This window comes from Moschus berezovskii, chromosome 20, assembly GCF_049115385.1.
Source record: "Moschus berezovskii isolate FMDL1 chromosome 20, NW_MosBer_1.0, whole genome shotgun sequence".
In the NCBI taxonomy this organism is placed as follows: Eukaryota; Metazoa; Chordata; class Mammalia; order Artiodactyla; family Moschidae; genus Moschus; species Moschus berezovskii.
This window is the reverse complement of record NC_142479.1, coordinates 54536038-54552063: the sequence shown is the minus strand read 5'-3', so window position 1 is coordinate 54552063 and position 16026 is coordinate 54536038. Positions and strand designations below refer to the sequence as shown.

At 41.8% G+C, this 16026-nt stretch overlaps 1 protein-coding gene across 1 annotated transcript in view; it reads left to right on the top strand.

Annotated features, from left to right (window-relative positions):
* Window positions 1-1026: 1026 nt before the first annotated feature.
* Window positions 1027-16026, top strand: part of STAT3 (signal transducer and activator of transcription 3) — a 69086-nt gene continuing 54086 nt past the window's right edge. Inside the window, exon 1 of the mRNA XM_055407889.2 lies at window positions 1027-1292. The gene's annotated coding sequence lies outside the window, so the exon portion shown is untranslated. The remainder of the gene's footprint in view (window positions 1293-16026) is intronic.

The following is a 16026-nucleotide window of genomic DNA, read 5'->3' as shown; positions in this document are numbered from 1 at the left end:
ATTTGGGTATTGAGATAACAGGCCCTTTTTAGATTTCATCTTTAGTACCTCTTTGTCCTAAACAAACACAACCAAACACTAATAGCTGTTATTTTTTAAAACCCTAATAGTCTTAAACACACACACACACACACAAACTATAATGCAAAGAACATCCTCTATTACGTAAGGTGAAATGTCTACATTTCCTATAAACTACTAGTTTTAATGCAGTAAAACTTGCATTCGAAGTAGATGAGGCGAAAAAGAAAAAGGCACGCAATTTCAAGTATTTCAACTCAGACGCATAAAAACAATGTGTATACGTGTCATTCTTCATCGGTACTGTCTCCTCATTCCCTTGAACTGGCCAATGTGTGAGCCGTTGGCCTTTGATGCTTGAAGCGACGGAACGAAGGGCAGGGTTAAATCCACTACCTTCTCCCCACGCACTCTAGTAATTACTCTACTTCCACGTCATGTTTCCGGGTGTGTGTGTCCCGACTCACGCAGAAACTGAAGTTCAAAGCAGGCGGGAGTCACCCATGTTCTTTTTGCTGTCCCCAGAAACCCATTTCGGGCGTTGGGCCCCTAGAGTATCTGGCGACACCTGGGGACTGACTAACTGGCTGATTCCCACGTGGTAAGTGCTCCCAACCTTACCCCCACGTGGTGCCAAGGGCCGGGAAGAGGGAGAGCAGGCAGAAGGGAGCCGCATCAGGGGCATTTAAAGTGTCTTGACGTCACGCACTGCCAGGAACTCAGCTGAGTTTTCAGCAGGACATTCCAGTCATCTTCCCTCCCTCCCCCCGGGCTCCTCTGCCCAGGGCCTCGGTTCTTCCCCAGTTGTTGCGGAGGGAGGAGCCCTAAGAGTCAGAACAGCCAGAACAGGGGCGTTCCCAGTCTTGTATTGGCTCCGCCCTTTCTCCCAGAGGCTCTCTTCATTGGCCAGTGGGTGGGGCTTCGGAGGTAGAGTATGCTCAGCAGGGCCTCTGGGTGGCCGAGAAAACTGGTCATGTCATGAATTATACATCAGCGGCGTGCCTAGGCCAAGCGGGGGCTGGGCGGGGATTGGCTGGAGGGGTTGTAATTCAGCGGTTTCCGGAGCTGCTGCGGCGTAGACTGGGAGGGGGAGCCTGGGGTTCCGACGTCGCCGCTGAGGGAGAGAGCCCGAACCGGATCCCTGACGAGCACCCCAACTCCGCGCTCTCCCCACTTCTGCCAAGGGAGACTCCGCGGCCTGAGGGAGCCCCGCGGCCCGCACCCCGGCGCAAGCGCAGCCTCGGCCAGTCGGGCCTGAGCCCGAGCAGCAGGTGAAGGGGGTTAAGGGTGGGGCTGCCCCCCGACGGCCTCCAGGCCTTGGCATCCCGGGGGAGGAGGGGCGCGCTGGGAGCTTCTGGGGTGTTTGGGGGAGTAGTGAATGGAAACTTCAGTGGGGTCGGGGGGATACGAGGAGACACGGAGGGTCGCTCTGAAGGGACAGTTCCCCGGGATGACAGGAGCCGACCTCTGAAGGGACGCGGTGCGCTGGAAGGAAGTTTCGTTCTTTGGAAAAAGGGGAGACGCAGAGGAAGAGAGAGAATGGACTGGAGGGGGAGGGCCGTGGGGCGAGGGTACTCTAGGGTGGCGGGGCAGGAGCGAGGGACAGCCCCCCGACTTCCTGCTCCCTGGGCTCTGGGGACGTTCCGGCCACGGGAGCGACTGTCACGCCGGCGGAGATCACGGAGGGGGGTGGTTGGCAAGCGCCTCTTCCCCGCCCCCCCGGCGGGGCCCGGCGTCTCCCGGCTGAGCCACTTCCTCCGCCTTGCCCTGTTCCTGCTCCTTTAGGAGCCAACTGTGCCCCCCTGAAGAAGGTAGGAATAGGTGTCTTCCCTTTACAGCCTTGCGGGCTGTTTGGTTATGGGTAGAATTATTGCGTAAGAATCAAGTTTCCTGTAGGGAAATTGACAGTCTTTTACTAAACTCCCTCCAGCCTTCTTCTGGGGTAAAGTGTTTCCCTTCTCCCTCTTCTAAATAAATAAATAAATAAAACCCCCATCAAGCCAGCTCTAAAGAGAAATAAACCTTTTTTCTCCTTGACATTGTTCTTTTATAACCACCTGGTAAACTTGGCCAGAAGATAAATAATTGAGCCCTTGCGTTTACTGGATTGTGGTGTTGCTTAATTGCATAGGACAGAATGAACCAATCGAGAGTGGGAGTTTTCTGTCTCAGAGCCAAGATCTTGGGTAAATGTAGAGAGGGAAACAAAGACAGGCTGGCCTTGGCAAGGCCATGCGTGCAAACTTTACCTGTGTTTGGGGGTGTGGTTGCACTTCAGTTAGCTTAATTCAAACCGTCACCTAAGTGGTTTTTTCCATGTTTAGTCCACATCTTTCTCTGTTATATCAAGTGGATGCATGGTATTGACACACTTATTCTTATTAAAAATGTATATAACGTGTCCCTGCTGGTCGGTTGAATAAATAAAGGGCATATTTATTTTGTGTGTGGGTTGTAATTTTTTGGCTGGCTGAGCTGATACAGCATTGGTTTGAATAAATCAGAACTGTAAATTATTTCAATCTTCTATATGTGGATTTAGACTGTTATGACTTGATTTAGCCAATTTTATGTTTTATATTAAATATGTCTGTATTCCCTGAGTCAGCGCATTTATTTCCTTATTACATGTGCCAGGCTGAGCCACTAGTAGAATTTTTCAGTGACATTTGCACAGTGGGATGGGGGAAAGAAGTCTTTAATACAAAAAAAATAAAGAAATTGTAGATGCTAGAGGCTTTTTTTTTTGGTATTTATTATTTATTTATGGCTGCATAGGGTCTTAGTTGTGGTGCGTGGGTTCAGTTGCCCCAAGGCATGTGGGATCTTAGTTTCCCCACCAGGGATTGAATCTAGCTCCCCTGCATTGAAAGCGTGGATTCTTAACCACTGGACCACGAGGGGAGTCCCTGAGACTTGACCTTAATCTCTGTATTTGCTAGCATATCTACCACAAAGAACCACTAGAAAATTCATAAATCTTCTATGTTTATATGTAGTTCTTTTGTGAAGAATAGCCGTCTAGAAATATCCATAATTATGACTTGACCCACAAAGGGTAGATAGTTCATGTAACCTTAACTCTGTTTCGAAGATAAGGAAATTGAGCTGTAAGGAACAAGACACTTGCCCGGGCAGCAACATACCATTGTGGTGGAGCTTGTACCTTCTATATATTTTGTTTGCTTTTGACTATCTATGCTTAAGTATTAGGTCTTAATTTAGAGTGACTGTAGGCCCTACTGGGAAAAGTGTCAGTAAAATTCTAACATATACCTAGACAATGAAATACCGTCAATATCCTATAAGACTCTGAGGGAGATATTTAAAATAAACAGGTGAGTCCCATTTAGGTTATTACAGAATATTGAGCAGCATTACCTGTGCTATACAACAGGTCCTTTTTGATTGTTTGTTGTAGGATAGCAGCATGTTTGTGTCAATCCCAAACTCTCAATCTCCTTCCCTGCAGGTAACTAACTTTTTAGTCTGCATAATTTACCATCAGAATTTAGCTATTTGCTAATGGAAAGAGAGATTTACTGAGGCAGGTTTGTAGGTGAAGGACAGTCATGACCTAAATGTTATTTAAACCAAAGTGTCTTGTGGCTTGATCAGTGGTCATTTGTATCTCCAGAAGGTTGCTCTTTCCTCCTGCCTCTGCACATCATGACTTTCAGATGAAGAGACAGGGCAGAGGTGGTGGCCATCATTCCAGAGGCTGAGTCCAGGACCTTTTGACCTTATGGCTTTCTCAGAGGTGATGTACAGATCAACAAATATTTACTTTTTACACCTTTGTGAAAGTTGCTATGAGGAACAAGATGCCTTATTCACAGACCTTGCAGTCTACTGCGACAACTTCGTAAATTTCTTATCCATGTAATGCAACTTGATTTCCTCAAAGAGATGGTGAGACTTTAAGCCCATGCTGTCCAGCAAGGTAGCTGTTTTATGTTTTAAAACATACAGCCCAGATATAGAACATTTCCATTATCATAGAGTGGAATGCTTCGCTGTTGGACAGTGCTTCACTAAGCGCTACAGGTCTTCAGAAGGAGGAGAGGTTATGAGTCTTGCAGTTGTCTAGAAGTCTTCTTGTCAGAGGAGAGATTTGATCTGAGACCCACATAATGATTGGCATTTGACTGATGTAAAGAATTCAGGGCGAGGAGGTATGGTGATACAGCACAGACCCAATTCTAGTAGATTAGCAAAGTAAATAGAGGAGGAGTAAGAGGTCTTGAATGCAAGGTCAAGGAGTTTAAAGATTTTTGAAGCCAAATATTGATGTTTAATTATGGAGTGCCTACTACATGCCTGACCTTGGTTAATTTGTATAAAGTAAATGGGTATGTATGGCCTCCGCCCCAAGGGAGTTGTCATTGAAGGTGACCATATAAACTGGACCAGCACCCAAAAAGAGGGGTCCTGACTTTGTAGATTTGTGTGGTTAAGTGCAGAAGTGGGTTGTTTTTTTTTTTTTTAAATGAGGATTTTTAACTGGCTACACACGTCCACTCAAATTTTCTGTCTTCCATATTTAAAAAAATTTTACCTTAACTTTTGGGTCATGTGTGACAACCAGCCAAAGAACACTTGAAGGACATCTCCAGATCCTGGAGCACTCCTGGTGTCCTGGAGCAGCCTTGGTGAGGTCCAGCAGAATGACATCCCTGGGCTACCTCAATCTGTGTTGGTTATGGTGAAAAAATTAATATTGTGGTTACACACTTGTTGCAAGGAACCTTGGGTTACAGTGGGGTCCTTTTGTCAGGATGGTTTTATGGTACTTCAGTAGTGAGTTGTTTGAAATATCTCCAGTTTTTGAAAGGAATAGCATATGCAAGAAAGGATTTCTTTTATGTTCAGTTTTCCTATATCATATTATTAATATCACAACTCTTAGTTCAGATCAACAAGCATGTTATGTAATGAGAGTCAGTTATCATGCTAGGCAGGATCCAAGGATAATGCAATATGATCCCTGTTTCATGGAACCGGAAATGGTATTATAGGGGCCAGGGTATGTGCTTCGTCAGTAGGGACTTAGGAGTGGGAAGATGACAGCACAGTGGTTCAAAGGTCAGACTCTGGAGTCCAACACATTCTGGGATTGGATCCTATATCTGCCACTTCTTAGTCAGAATCTGAACCTCAGTTTTCTTATCTATGAACAGAGAGGCTAACAGTGTATATCTCCTAGTGCTATTGAAGACTCCAGGAGATGATGCTGGTAAAATACTTAGCATAATGCCTGGTGGACAGTAAGAACTCGCTAAATCTAAGTTTTTATTAAATGTCTAAGAAAAGAGATTAATTCTTTTTAGGGATGAAAGAGAAAGGCTTTATGATAGAAGGGTATTCACATGGGAACACCTGATTAGGGTTTTATAGGATGATTAGGAATTCTCCCAACAAAGTTGAGTTGGTGAATAGCTGTATTCAAGGCTGAGGGAACATGAGTGTGCAGAGGCTTAAAACAGCCTAGTGTGTTCAGGGAGCTATAAGTGGAAGTTCTTAATTTAGGAGAACTGAGGAGAAAGGAAGCTGACTTTCAGCCCTTCTGTTAATAATTGGGTTCAGATGTCATTAAGTTTTTTTTTTTTCCTGTTTATAAAAGTAATGTGTGCTATTGTAAAGAAATTTCAATTTGCAGAAATATAAACTATGTATATTTTTTTATACGTGTCTTGTTAGTTTGGTGTGTGTTTCTCCAGCTATTTTGCAGCTTCTACATACCAATTTATCTTGGACAAATTTATTGCAAATTCCTTTCTAATAGCATAATAAAAAAGTATTAAGAAAGGCGGACCTGCCCCTAAAGTAAAGTTTAGATTGTCTGGTTTCTTTTCTGCTAAAACCTCCCCCTTCCATCCATAAAAATAAATAACTTTCCTAATCACTGAACTTTTCCCTGACCTTTGACTTTTTAACTGTATCAAACAACGAACTTTCCTAAGGTAACTTACTGTAGTGTCGAAATGCATGGGTGAGGTGAGTTTGAGGATTTCATGATCCACAGTTGTGATAGGAGTCAAAAGAATGGCAATGAGGTTGGACTTTCTGGGCTTTCATCCCAGATTCAACACCTCTTAGATCTTGGGTCAGTTGCTTTAACTTCTCCGGGTTTCACTTTCTCTGTCCAGAAAGTGCAGATACCAGATCCAATTGTAAGGGATTTGTGAGGATTGAGAAAGATAACATATGTGAAGTACTTTGCACAGAACCTGGGAGATAGCTAAAAGTGGAGTGCTAATAATTGCTATTATTAAAAACCACAGTGTCTAACTATACAGTCACACCAGTTATGATTTGCAGTAACCTTTCATGACCCAAAGGAAAGAAGGAGTAATCAGGAGCTTCTAACCTAATAGGAAAAAAACTAAATGAATAGGGAGCAGGGGGATTTACACTGTGGTGGAGGAGATGGAGGCTGTCACGCAAAAGGAACAGGGCACGTTTACATGGATGCCTTTGTCAGACGTATGTTTCTCTACATTTTCTGATAGTGGCCCATTTATTTGAAGTAATATTCAACACATTAGATTTTTATGGCCACTTAGGAATGTAAACAGTCCCTTGGAGTTCTTCTTGATACAAAAAGTATAGATAATACGAAAGGTTTGAGAGTTGGGGGACTCAGGCAAGGAAGGTGGGCCAGCACGCAGCTTGGGGGTGAGGCCGCAGCTTGGGGGTGAGGCTGCACCCTAAGTAGAGTGAATAATCCTATGAGGCCAGCAGGGGATTTGTTCTTTCACATCTGTGCTGTGTGAGTGCGTGTGTTTTCATTGGAGGAGTCGAGCTTTACTTTCCTGTCCTGTAACTTTCCTTTGCAAACGAAAACTCAAAACAGCCTTGTGGTTTAAGAAGAGCCACTCAGCACCTCCATGAAACAGATTCTCTTGCACCAGCTCTCCGGTTTGGGGTCAGAGAAGTCCGAAGAGAAAAGGCCTGCCACTGTTTCTTGGCCGAATGTGGGGCAGGAGGAAGCCAGCAGAGTTTGAAAGAGAAAGTAAACCTTCTGGTAAATAAATGGCTTCCCTATTGTGGAGGAGGAGTGCAAATTATTAGGGGGATGTTTGGGTAGTTTTTGAAGAAGCCATTTCTGAAAACTGACTGAGATGGTTGAGGGTGAGCCCGATTTAGGGAAACCCTGCCTGCCTGCTGTGAACCCACTGTTATTCCCACCTTGTTGATTGATTTTATTAGTTTGAGGCAGCCTTACCTCCCGTTCTTGTTAGGAAAATTGGAAGATCTGAGTGTGACTTTGAGCACCTGCTGAGGTAAAAGCTTCCTGAAATGCTTGTTTTTTGCTTCTTTTCTAATGTTCATTTTGTTTTTACTTTTAAGCGAACACTTTTTCTGACAGAAGCTAAAATCATGAGACTTTCCCTTTGTTCTTTCCTCCCCCTCCTACCTCTAGTCCACCCAAATGTCATCCTCAAAACCTCAAAACCCAGATGTTAGCTGTGTAATTACCTCTCTTCTAAACCAAGCAAAGTGCAATCTTGCGTTGAGTTGGCATTAAAATTGTCAGCCTTTGAATTTCTTTCTACTTGTGGTTTAGATACAATAAATATTTAATCTCAGACTGACTTTGCCTGACAAATCAGTCTTGTATTTGGGCCTCTTTTTATCAATAGGTTTAGAGAAAGCAAATTTATTGAAACATTAACCAAAATAAAACATAATTAGAGTGGTTACTGTCTTATGAATCAGGGCAGTTGGAATAATCAAAGCCAAATCTCAATATTTATTCTTTTTTATTACCTCATATTTAATTTGAACAAATGCATATATATCAATATTTATTAATTCCGTGTGTTATTACCCTTTCCATTCGAGTACATAGATACGTAGATAGAAGCACCAGGGATGCTTTAGGGTCCTGATTACCATGTTTAATCCTAGGTTCATGGAGCCATCTAAGATTCCTGTTTCTCAAATGTACTGCTGTGGTGCTGGATGTTAATAGGGTGGGAGCGGCAAGGGGAGGCTGTCCCTATAGGGGGAAAGGAGGTGGGGGATAGGTGAACTCTGTACTTCCCACTTCATTTGAACCTAAAATTGCTCTTAAAAGTCATTTATTAATTTAAAAACAATCCTGCAGAAATGACTGTGTCCTGGGTCAGAAGTGCCGTCTATACAGCTGTGATTCCAATGACTTCTACCACTGGGTTCCCTAAACTTGGCAAAGAGAGTGGCTTTCTTTTACCATTATCTCCCAAGTAATGGAGAATGCAACTACAAGTGGGGCATCCAGAAAACCCATACAGTCTCTGGATGAACCTACTTCCCCTTTCCTTAGGAGAGATGAATGCTAGTCTGAACTTCAGATTTTCAGCAAGCATGTATCAGTTTTGTTTTTCAGTTCCAGACTAGTTTTCTTATTTTAGGGGGGTGGGGGAGTTTAATCAGTACGGTAAATGGAAAGTCTCCCCTTCACCTTATCCTCTGAACTCTCTCTCCCAGGGACAGCTAGGTACCTATTTCTTACTGTATCTTTCCGAAATGATCATCTGTGATATACAGGCAAACATGTTATTATCTCTCTTTTTTTCTTCCTTCCACAGACAGTAGCAAATTATACCTGTAACTCAGTATCTTTTTGAAGACACTTTGTTTATCTTAGAAGATACTCCATGTGAATATGTTTATATCTGCCTCCTTTTTTTAAGATCTGTATAGTGTGGACTTAGGGTGGGATGAAATATTCAGTTTTGTGATCTCACATAGAAGAACTTGGAGGAGGAAAAAAATCACAATTTATTTCTTTATTTATTAAATCATTTTAAAATCATCATAGTCTTCTAGGCTACGGATGTCAGAATTCATCTAATGATAGGCAGAGATTGCAGAATCTAAAGACAAAATGATGTTGTGGTGAGTATCATCATGTTTGTCTTTAGACACAGATGAATAAATCTGTATCTGTATACTTTTAGTGGGCTTCCCTGGTGGCTCAGCTGGTAAAGAATCCATCTGCAATGCGAGAGACCTGGGTTCAATCCCTAGGTTGGGAAGATCCCTTGGAGAAGAGAAAGACTACCCACTCTAGTATTCTGGTCAGGAGAATTCATTCCATGGGCTGTAATGTCCATGGGGTCGCAAAGAGTTGGACACGACTGAGTGACTTTCACTTTCGCTTTCATAATTTTAATGTTTTAATCATAACATGCATACTGTTTATTTATTTATTTTTCTGGTTGTGCCAAGTGGCTTGCAGTATCTTCATTCCCCAAGCAGGAATCGAACCAGCACCCTCAGCAGTGAAAGCATGGAGTCATAACCGCTGGGCAGACAGGAAACTCTCCTATACATACTGTTTAGAAATGTAGCTTTTCAGTTGACAGAGTGAACATTTTCCCCTTTAAACGTAAATTTTGTTTTGTTTCTGGCCGCATTGTATGGCTTGCAGTAACTCAGTTCCCCTGACCAGGGGGTTGAATCTGGGTCGTGGAAATCCTAACCACTGGATTAGGAATCCTAATCACTGGAATCTTAACCACTAGGCTACCAGGGATCTCCCTAAACATAAACTTTAATTCTGGGGAGAAGTCTAGCTACATCATTAAATATGAAACTCCAGTGTGTGCCTGTCACTTGCACAAGTAGGAATTGTTGCACACCTCCACTCCCCAAATTTTAAAACTTGCTGTTCATATACCTATGATACCAGGACCCAGCTTTTTAATCTCAATCACTTCATCCCTAAATCACAACAGACTTTTGTCTAAGTTCCCCTTGTTCCTTTGGCAAGTGAAGATGGAGTTTTTGTTTTTGTATTGTTCCTGAGTGGGTCAGAAATATTCCCTGGAGAAGGGCATGGCGACCCATTCCCGTATTCTTGCCCACAGAATCCCACGGACAGAGGAGCCTGGCAGGCTGCAGTCCGTAGGGTTGCAAAGAGTTGGACACAACTGAAGCGACTTAGCACACACACATGGATGGGTTGCTCCCTGATCCTTCTATTTGAGTTGCCTAGCAGCCCCACTCCAGTACTCTTGCCTGGAAAATCCCATGGACGGAGGAGCCTGGTGGGCTGCAGTCCATGGGGTTGCTAAGAGTCGGACACGACTGGGCAACTTCACTTTCACTTTTCACTTTCATGCATTGGAGAAGGAAATGGCAACCCACTCCAGTGTTCTTGCCTGGAGAATCCCAGGGACAGGGGAGCCTGGTGGGCTGCCGTCTATGGGGTCACACAGAATCAGACACAACTGAAATGACTTAGCAGCAGCAATTTGCAGAGTGTGGTCCACAGTGAGTCTCTGAAATCCTTTCAGGGTGGGTCTTTGAGATTAAAACTATTTTTAAAAATAGTTTTATAAAACTATTTTTTTAATTAGTTGGAGTTTGTACTTATACCATTAGATCTTGTACTCAGTGCACTTTCAGGGGAAAAAAATGTCTGATTTCACTAAATGCCCATGATAAAACAATAAGCCACATTAATTTCATTCTCTCTCAGCTCTTGATGACTTTTTTTTTTTTTTTTTTGATGGCTTTTGCTACTCTAGTGAAATGGCCCGGAGAAGGCAATGGCAGCCCACTCTGGTACTCTTGCCTAGAAAATCCCATGGACGGAGGAGCCTAGTAAGCTGCAGTCCATGGGGTCACGAAGAGTCGGACACGACTGAGCGACTTCACTTTCACCTTTCACTTCCATACATTGGAGAAGGAAATGGCAACTCACTCCAGGGTTCTTGCCTGGAGGATCCCAGGGACAGGGGAGTCTCTTCTATGGGGTCTCACAGAGTTGGACACAACTGAAGTGACTTAGCAGCAGTGAAATGTCAGGGTTGCAGAAAGCACTTTTGCTGCAAAGAAGTCTGGTGGAATAGCACTTGTGGAATTGTTGGAGTTGTGATCTCAAACTAGCTGCTTTTTTTCACGAAGCACCATTCTTACTTGAAAGAATGATTGACAGACCAACAGGGATATTAATATTTTCTCAAAAATGAAAGGAGGGAAGCTTTTTCTTCAAGGAAAACAACCGACATTATTTGTTGCCTATGCTTTAGAGTGGGAATTAGAGTTTGAGAAACTTACATCCACTACTGTGTGTTTAACAGCTTCTCGGTATTAATGTAATTTTTTAAATAACATGTGGTTTTGTGATAGTTTATAATGAATTATGTTGGTATTTGAAGGTCTGAATATCTCTGAAGTAGTGTTTTACAGATAGTTGATGCATGGCATTACAAAATCATGCATGAAAACATTCTATTCAAAATGCAAGCTAGACTAATGGATTTTAATGTTACTGTGTGTGAAGAGTTCATTGCTATGGTTTCAGAATCTACACTGCTTCTAACCTTGAAGAAACTAGTACCTGTCAAGTTTTGATGTAGTATTAAATAATATCCAAAGTTATCTGCAAAGATTCTTAATAAGCTGTCCTTTGTTTTCCAGTGAGTGTGAGGCCAAAATTTCTTCCTGCATTTCAACCAGAACAACATACTGCAACAGGTTGAATGCAAAAACAGAGCTGTGAGAATCCAGCTGTCTTCTAAGCCAGAGATTAGAGAAATCGGTAGAGAAGCTTCCAAAACTTTAACAATGTCACTCTTTCCACTAAATTTTTTTTTAAAAAGTTGTTTTTCATAGAGATGTTATTTATGTAATAGGTTTTTTTTTAAGAAATTAATAAATATCTTCTAAATTTCTCAGTTTTAGTTTGTAGTACAGTAAACATTGATATCCCTCCATAAACAAATGCTTCTTAGGAGCCTCAATTTTTAAGAGGGTCCTGAGAATAAAAAGTTTGAGAACTGCTCATCAACAGGTTTTAGCAAAAGAACTCCTTGAATAGTTGTTGAAGAAAGAAAAAAAGATTATATGGTTCTGTTCCAGAGAGTCTGGATTAGTAGATCTAGGGTTATTTTTAACAAACAGTCAGTGTTCTGATACTGGTGGTCCTTGGTTTGAGAATGCTGCTCTGAAGAATCATAAGCTATGTCTTCAGACTGTGAAGTCATATCCACAGGGTTTAGAAATCATTGTTTTTGGGATAAAAGTAAATGGTAGCCATGTGGTCTTCCAAGGAAAAATGCTTTGCAGATTTCTTTTTATCCTATTTGTTCTTAGTGTTTATGGATCTGAATATTAATCAAGGGTGGATTATAGTCATAATAAATAGTCATAAAGAATCACTTTACCAAATTAAAGTTCAATTTGGTTTTATTGATAGGCTACCCATGAACATATTAAGATAGTTTCAGAAGGCTCAGGTTAATTTCTAAAGACAGTTCTGGGTAAGAATTATCTTTAAATTCTGTAAGAAGTGTTCTGTTTCAGACATGTCTTTAACTTTAGTATATACTTATAATATAAGTAAAGCTCTCATTTTCCTACTTATAATTGCTTGTATTACAAATTCAAAGAGAAGTTTACTTGTCAGAGATAATATAGCAGAGATAAGACTTCAAAACATATAATATGACTCCAGTAGCCTGGGAGTTTCAGGACTCCAAGTTTGTGTTCTCGTTTTATCTCTGTCTTTTGTGATCACTTCACATTTTTGTAGAATTGTTACATTATCTTGGAACCTCAGGGTTCTGTTTGGCTGAGTGGTTGACTGGAAAATCCAATGTGAATTTATGCTTCAGACCAGGCTCTGTCTGGGTGTAATTTTTAGGATTCAGATCATAAGCTACTTCCAACGCAAACTAAAATAGGGTTTCTAAATTCTAAGTTACTGTCTTTCTAAGTATTTATTCTTTTTCTTTCTAAACCATGTCCACTCTCTCACTTACACTGTGAGATGTAAGCCATGTCTGTCTCTCACATTGTCAGATTTTAATTTCATGAGTAATTGAGACTTTTTCTTAGCCTTCTCTTGTGTAGATGCTAATGGATAAGATCAGCTGCTCTCTGAAGATTGCCCACACTATACTAAACTATGGTGTACAATGAGGTCACCTATTTTTCCAAGTATGCTATTCATTTTGATAAGAATTTCATAGAAAAGCTTGTCTAATTTGGGGAGATAGCTCATTTCCCTTCTTAAATATAACTGAAACTCTGTGGGGTCAGCTTATCTTTTAAAATATTTTTCATAAAGCTCAATACGTTTAAAACATTAGTAGATTATATATTTAAGAGCAGTCTTAGGATGCATAAAAATTGAGTAGAAAGTATAGAGAACCCCTCTATACCATCTTGTCTCTTCTTCCCAGTTTGTCCAATTTTTGACATCTTGTCTTAGTGTGACACATTTGTTACCATGGGTGAGCCAGTACTGACACATTATTATTAACATTAGAATTCACTGTGGTATACATTCTGCGAATTTTGACAAATGTATAATGACACGTATCTACTGTTACAGCAACATACAAAATCGTTTCACTGCCCTGCAGATCCCCTGTACTCTACCTATTCATCCCTCCCCCAAACCCTGGCAACCATGATCTTTTTTATTATCTGCATAGTTTTGTCTTTTTCCAGAATATCATATGGTTGGAAGTAGTCATTTCAGTTTGCCTTTGTTCACTTGGCAACATTGATTCAGATTCCCCTATGTCTTTTCAATGCTCGATAGTGCGTTTCTTTTTATTGTTGAGTAATATTCCATTGTCTATGTGTACCACATTGTTTATGCATTCACCTATTGAAGGACATAATAATTGTTCCCAAGTTTGAGCACTTATGAATAAAGTTGCTATAAATAATTTGTGTGCAGGGTTTTGTGTAGCTGTAAGTTTTCAACTTATTTGGGTAAATACCAAGAAGTGGGTTTGCTGGATCCGAAAGGAAGGAGCGTCACCAGGGATCTCTAAATTACCAAGTTGAATGGATGTCACTCTGTCACCATCTTGCTCACGCTTTTGGTGGTGTTGGCATAGCTGAAAATCTTTATTTAAAAAAATTCTCTCCTCTTGGCTTTTGGGATATGTTCCCCTGGTTTTCCTTCAGTCTTGCTTGTCTTTCCCAGTTGCCTTCCCTGGTTCATCGTCTACCTGAACACTAGTGGTGAAGTGCTTCAGACCACTGTCTGGGGCTCTCTTTTATGTTCTTCTATATCCTCTCCCTAATTTATGTTATCCATTACTTTGGCTTTAACGATCATCTCCATCCTGATGACTGATGTATCTCCAACCCAGGTGTCTCCAGGCTCCCAGTTTCTGTGTCCTGATGCTTAACTGACATTCCTCCTTGGTTGTAGTTAACCATCCAAGGAGAAATGTCAATTAATAGAATAGGAAAGACTAGAGATCTCTTCAAGAAAATTAGAGATACCAGGGGAACATTTCATGAAAAGATGGGCTCAATAAAAGACAGAAATGGTATGGACCTAACAGAAGCAGAAGATACTAAGAAGAGGTGGCAAGAATACACAGACCTATACAAAAGAGATCTTTACAACCAGATAATCACGATGGTATGATCACTCACCTAGAGCCAGACATCCTGGAATGTGAAGTCAAGTGAGCCTTAGGAAGTATCACTATGAACAAAGCTAGTGGAGGTGATGGAATTTCAGTTGAGCTATTTCAAATCCTAAAAGATGATGCTCTGAAAGTGCTGCACTCAATATGTCAGCGAATTTGGAAAACTCAGCAGTGGCCATAGGACTGGAAAAGGTCAGTTTTCATTCCAATCCCAAAGAAAGGCAATGCCAAAGAAAGCTCAAACTACCGCACAATTGCACTCATCTCACATGCTAATGCTCAAAATTCTCCAAGCCAGGCTTCAACAGTTCGTGAACCGTGAACTTCCAGATGTTCAAGCTGGTTTTAGAAAAGGCAAAGGAACCAGAGATCATATTGCCAACATTCGCTGGATCATCAAAAAAGCAAGAGAGTTCCAGAAAAACATCTATTTCTGCTTTATTGACTATGCCAAAGCCTTTGACTGTGTAGATCACAATAAACTGGAAAATTCTGAAAGAGATGGGAATCCCAGACGACCTGACCTGCCTCTTGAGAAACCTGTATGCAGGTCAAGAAGCAACAGTTAGAACTGGACTTGGAACAACAGACTGGTTCCAGATAGGAAAAGGAGTACGTCCAGGTTGTATATTGTCACCCTGCTTATTTAACTTATATGCAGAGTACATCATGAGAAACGCTGGGCTGGAGGAAGCGCAAGCTGGAATCAAGGTTCAGTTCAGTTCAGTTCAGTCGCTCAGTCGTGTCCGACTCTCCACGACCCCATGAATCACAGCATGCCAGGCCTCCCTGTCCATTACCATCTCCCGGAGTTCACTCAAACTCATGTCCATCGAGTCAGTGATGCCATCCAGCCATCTCATTCTCGGTCATCCCCTTCTCCTCCCGCCCCCAACCTTTCCCAGCATCAGAGACTTTTCCAGTGAGTCAACTCGTCGCATGAGGTGGCCAAAGTATTGGGGTTTCAGCTTTAGCATCAGTCCTTCCAATGAACACCCAGGATCGATCTCCCTTAGAATGGACTGGTTGGATCTCCTTGCGGTCCAAGGGACTCTCAAGAGTCTTCTCCAACACCACAGTTCAAAAGCATCAATTCTTCGGCAATCAGCCTTCTTCACAGTCCAACTCTCACATCCATACATGACCACGGGAAAAACCATAGCCTTGACTGGACAGACCTTTGTTAGCAAAGTAATGTCTCTGCTTTTTAATATATTATCAAGGTTGGTCATAACTTTCCTTCCAAGAAGTAAGCGTCTTTTAATTTCCTGGCTGCAGTCAGCATCTGCAGTGATTTTGGAGCCCCCCATAATAAAGTCTGACACTGTTTCCACTGTTTTCCCATCTATTTCCCATGAAGTGATGGGACCAGATGCCATGATCTTTGTTTTCTGAATGTTGAGCTTCAAGCCAACCTTTTCACTCTCCTCTTTCACTTTCATCAAGAGGCTTTTGAGTTCCTCTTCACTTTCTGCCATAAGGGTAGTGTCATCAGCATATCTGAGATTATTGATATTTCTCCCAGCAATCTTTGATTCCAGCTTGTGCTTCTTCCAGCCCAGCGTTCCTCATGATGTACTCTGCATATAAGTTAAATAAGCAAGGT